Genomic DNA, 6,000 nt, shown 5'->3' with positions numbered 1-6,000 from the left:
TATTTAGATTTGTTGTCTCTAAAAAAAAAGTGATAAATTTAGTTAATATTTTTTATATTTTTAAAAAGGTTTAGATAAGATAATATACCTCTTTAAATATAAAAATATAATTCAAATATAAAGATATAAACTCATATTTAATTTAGAGTGTTACAAAAAATACAACACTTTTTAATGTATTGTATGCAAAACTGTATAATGCAGATCTAATTCATTGAAACGATATCACTACAGATCTTTGGTATTCTCTTTATGTCTAGCTCATTTGGTTCTTTTCCATTATGAGGAAACATTAGATATATGTAACAATATCTCACACATAAACAATTATCTCTCTTTAATAATGCACATACATTTTAATTTTATTATTCTTCCTTAACATAAAGATAGTATGTCCTAATGGTCCCTCTGTCTTATAATATTCATTACATCCCCAATTTGGAAAAACATAGTATGTAGTGTACTATGAAGTAATAGACTAAGCTTTTTTTTTTTCATATGAAAAAGAAAAAAAAAAGTCTATGTTTCAAAGTCGTTAATAATTTAATATTTATAATGCTTTAATAATATTTTCTCTCTTTAAATTTTTTTTATAATTTTTAAAATATCTCTAATCATTATTTTAATTTTTGATATTTAATATAATTTTATTTTAGTTCTAATATTAATTTTAAAATAATATTTATACTCTAAAATCAGTTATTATGTATTTATTGTGTATAAATATATACATATATAATTTATTTTTAATGTATATTTTATATTTTAATATATATTTTATTTTGATGACTGATTTTTATATAACTAATACCACCCCTCACCAACAATGTCCTTCGTTTGTTCTAACTAATAGGCTGTGTTTATTTTTGAGAATAGGATAAAATAAAACACTGAGAACAAGACATAAAAGACAGAGATATAAAATTTTATGTTCTTGTATTATGTTTAGTGATAAACTAGAATAAATTATGAGAAGATAATTTATTTCCATTTTTTTCATCTAAAAAGTTTGAGAAAAAAAATATAATAGTAAAAAAATATAGTTATAAAAAATTAATAAGAATAATAAAAAAAAATAACAAATAAATTGTGTTTTTTTGTTAGTGTCTCTGTGCATTTTCTATCAGAATAGATATAAAATACACTAATTTAATATCTTTAGATACAATATTTCTATTCATATTTCATTTGTCAAATAAAATTTTGTATTTCTATATTCCTGTCTTAACGTCCTGTACCTGGAAACATAACAAAGTTAATACTTTTGCTCTTAATTCATGAAAGTAAATTATTTTCCAAATGTGATTCTGCATAATCTAGGAGCCTCATATATAATGAAAAGGTATAAGAACTGTTAATGTCTTGATGGTTAGTATTTCTATTCTTGATTGCCTTATTGCATTAGTTTCTTCTATTGTGCCATGGATAAGAAATTAGTAAGACTAATACTTGAAAAAAATCCCAAAGACATATATAACATTTGAAAAATAGCTTTTATAAAGTCTAAACGTTAACTCTTAAAAAAAATGCTATATTATGAATCTCGTATGACTAATACCTAAAAAAAAGTCATATAAAATAAACATCTGAAAAATCTATTTTATAATGAATTATTATTCTTCCGTGATAATTTATAATAGTTAATTTTTATTGTGATGATTCTCCTAAAATAAATCATTTGAACAGGAGCAAGAAAGAGAAGGAGAGCAGTGATAATAATAATAATGATATAATGTTGTGCTGGTGTATTATTGACAATCATGAATTCATGATAATAAAGAATAATAATGTCTTGAAAAAATAAATTGAAAAAAAAAATTAGCTAATTGGTTCACTATAAAACAAAGAACTTAACAAATAGAATTAACACGATTCAAATATGAGAAACACAATAATTTAATCAAAGCAAACTTTAATAAGATGGAATAATATTTAAAAATTTTAGGGACAAAAATATCTAATAATATGCTGTCATGCATCATACGTAGAATTCGTGGTACATTTTCTATTAATTAACTTGTCAAACATTATTATTATTCCATTATTGAAAGTAATTATATAAAGATAGCAACAAGAAATGACTTATATATAGTGATTAATATGGTGTCATGTCATCATGTATGTGTGTAGAATTCGTGGGACGTTCTATTAATAAACTTCTCAACATTCGATTATTGAAGCTAAATTAAAGGTAGCAAGAAATGACTTATAACTTACAACTTACAAGACATAAAGTGTTTAATAATTAAGTGATTAATCTAGTATATATATCTAATAAGAGCACAATAATGCCCTTTGTTGTGCCACGTAGAATATATGCAAACCTTTAAAAACATGCTGGAGAGTTCAGGGTTTAGTGATGTTCAGCCATTGATGATTGGATAATAAAAATTAAATAATTGAGACAATAGGAGTATATATATATATAGGGTAATAATGCTAGATAATTAATAATTTTTTTGAATAACATAAACAATCACTAATTAAATTAAAATACACTATATTTTTAAATTATTTATTTAAATTTTAATATTAGAATAATCATTCACACACATAGTAAAATAAACATATGATATATTTATTATTTACATTATTATTTAATATTTTTATTCTCTACCTATACTTTTCCATATATATATATGTTAACATGTTAAAATATAATTCACAATTTCATTATAGGAGGAGGCAAAAACATACTATTAAAATGAAAAATAACATTGTTTAAAGACTTTTTAATTACCGTACCTTTTTTATTAACCTAAATTAATTATGTTCTTAATAATAAAATATTTAATTATTCTATTGGTCTATATAATTTTATTAAATTTGTAATTAGATTCTTATATTTTTTTAATTGGATCCTTATATTATTTTTAGTGTTGTAATTATATATTTTTTATGTCAAAAATATTAGTAACAGAATATTTTTTTAAAAATATGTAGTTAAAAATATAATTATTATGTTCTTAATTATAAATACTTTCTATAAAAAAATATTTAATTATCTCTATATTTTTTTATGCTAAAAAGAATTTAATTAAAAAAGTTAAAATAAGTGTAAGAATCAAATTAAGAAAAAAATTATAAAAATTTAAATATAAATTTAATAAAATTATAGAGATTATCATATAATTAAACCATAATAAAATTCAAATAATAAATTCATAATCAATTGTATGTATATGTGTGTAAAAAAGAAACAACATTCTTATATCTATATCTATAAATTCTAAATGATTGTAAACAAAAAAAAATATAGTCATATTTAAAAATATATAGTGATACCTTTAAAAAAAATAATTGAAGTAAATTAAATAGTAGTATATCTTATCTTAAAATCTAATTTGATTACTATTTGTACGTATATGATGAACCATATTTTTCATGAAGAAGGCAGGAAGTCAGAGTAGTCAACATCATATAGTTGAATCCAATAGCACCATGCATGAGGCCACTAATTCCTAGTTCCTAGTGATTCATCATTCATCAATGCCCAATTTGCATTGCAACTTGTGCTTTTGAAGCTATGTGCTTCTCATCTGGTATTCTAACTCCTAACAAAGCTTTCACAAGTAGCGATCAGGGATGTTTGCGCTGCCGTTTGAATAATAAAAAATAGGAGTGTTAGGGGTGAGTAGAATTTGTGATATTAGCCGTCAATTAGTTATTATTAATATTTTTAATGGTGTAAGATGAAATTTAATAGTGTAGGATTAATTATTTTTCTTTTGATGGTTAAGTACTAGCCAAATTTCAATAAAAGTGTCGACTCTCTAGACTTATCCATAAAAAATACATTTAATTTAAATACTAATTTTTTTTTTACCAAAGATATGAGACTCGAATCCGCAACTTCTTAATTTAGTATATGGAGACTATGCCATTTAAGCTATTACTCATTAGCTAAATACTAATTTTATTTATAATATAATTTAGAGTGGATGATATATTTTTTTTAATTTGAGTTAATTCGATCTAATTTTAAACAATTTAAATTGAATTTGATTTACGATTTTATAAATTAAAAATTAAATATATATAACAAATTTTAATATTAAATTTTAAATAACTGATACAAATCTCAATAATATCTTAAAAAATTAATAATAAAAATAAAATTATAAGTTAGTTAAAATAAATAAATAAATAATATTTTAAATATAAAATATGTATTGAATAATAATAATAATACATAAATAATATAAAAATATATAATAAATTATACATATTATAAATATAATTATAAATATAATAATAAAATAATAATATTATATCATATTGTGCAGCTTGAATTTGATTGGTTACGAAGATAAATTTAAAATATATTTCGATTTAACAGTTTATAAAAAAATAAATTTAATTAAATTTAAATTAATACAATTTTAATCGATTTTTAGTTTAAATTTGATTAGATGAGTGGATTTTACCCGAAACGAATTTTTTTAACGATCGATTAATCGGTTTAGATAAGATCTATTTATTTTTTTTATCCTATTATCTATTTTGATTACGTTTTAAGTTTATTAAAAAATTAATATATTTAGATAATCTATCGTCTGTATATGTTGATATTATTTAAATACATTAATTTTTTAATAAATTTAAAAATAGAGAAATTAAATTTATTTTAAAATTGAAGAAGGATCGTACTGGTGTAATGGTGTTTATCCTAATAGTTGATTTGATCTTCGTACGAATGAAATTCCAAATTTGTTCTTTGTACTGTAAACATTATTAATTATTTCATGATTTGAGATCTTATCCGATCCGTTGTTACTATGAGATAATGTGAGTTCATTATAAATTAAGAGATAATATTACTTACAAATTGGGTTTTTTTTTATATATTATATGTTGTATTGGTGTAAATGATTATTTAATTTATTAAAAAATATTTTGAGTATTTACTTAACATTTTATATATCGTTTTATTAGTTTAATTTTTCCAGAAAAATAAATTTATCTTGGTACAAATTATTGCGTATTTTTTAATATACAAAAATAAAAACAAAATACAATTTATCAAATAATTATAGTTCAAATGACATAATCAGATTCAACATCTCATCTTTAAGTTAAAAAAAAAAATACAGTTCTCTTCGTTCTTAAGCAACATCTTTTTAGTGGAAACAAATTTATCCAAAAAATTTATTCTGCAAATCAAAATTATTTTCATTTAAAAAATTTATGAAAAAACATGATAATAAAAATTATAATCATAAAAAATTAATAAAAATAATAAAATAAGTTATATATTTTTTAATATTTTAATATTTTTTTTGTTAAAATAAATATAAAATATACTAATTCAATATTACTAGACATAATATTTTTATTTATATTTTATCTATTAAAAATAATTTTATATCTTTTTGTATTTCTATCTCTGTAAACAAAGATAGCTTATGCCAAGAAGCAATAGCTCAAATGACACAGTCTTTCCATACTCAATTAAGAGGTTGCAGGGATTCGAGTCTCCATATCTTCGGTTAAAAAAAAAACAAAAAAACAAAGATAGCTTATAATGTGAGGTCTATATTTATTGTATATGATTATTTCTTTGATGAAAATGAAGAAAAACAAGTTCATAATCAATGAACAGCACATTATGTGTGGCAAGTAATAGAAGAACATGTATCAACTAACATTGGCGCATTGCAATGTGTTTTTTCTTGCACTGTTGTTATGACGAAGCCTCTTCATGTATCCATATCCATATGCATATGCAACTTAAGGAGACCCCTACCCTACTTTATGGAACTTGCAATGTGTACCTTAATGTATGACGTCAGCAATGTTGTTGTTACCATGTGGGATGTGGCCTTTAATTATTTGCACCTTCATTACTTACTATGGATTATTATATTCTTCTCTTTTCTATCAAAAGGAACCAATAACTTGTATTTGTGAACCAACTTTCATATTTCATACTTTATGTCAAATGGTTTTTGTGATGATGCATTATTGATGAAGCCAACACATCTTTTCTTAGCTTAGATA

Source organism: Arachis ipaensis, chromosome B4 (assembly GCF_059453495.1).
Source record: "Arachis ipaensis isolate K30076 ecotype BB chromosome B4, ASM5945349v1, whole genome shotgun sequence".
NCBI lineage: Eukaryota > Viridiplantae > Streptophyta > Magnoliopsida > Fabales > Fabaceae > Arachis > Arachis ipaensis.
The sequence above is the reverse complement of the archived record's forward strand: the minus strand, read 5'-3'. Positions refer to the sequence as shown.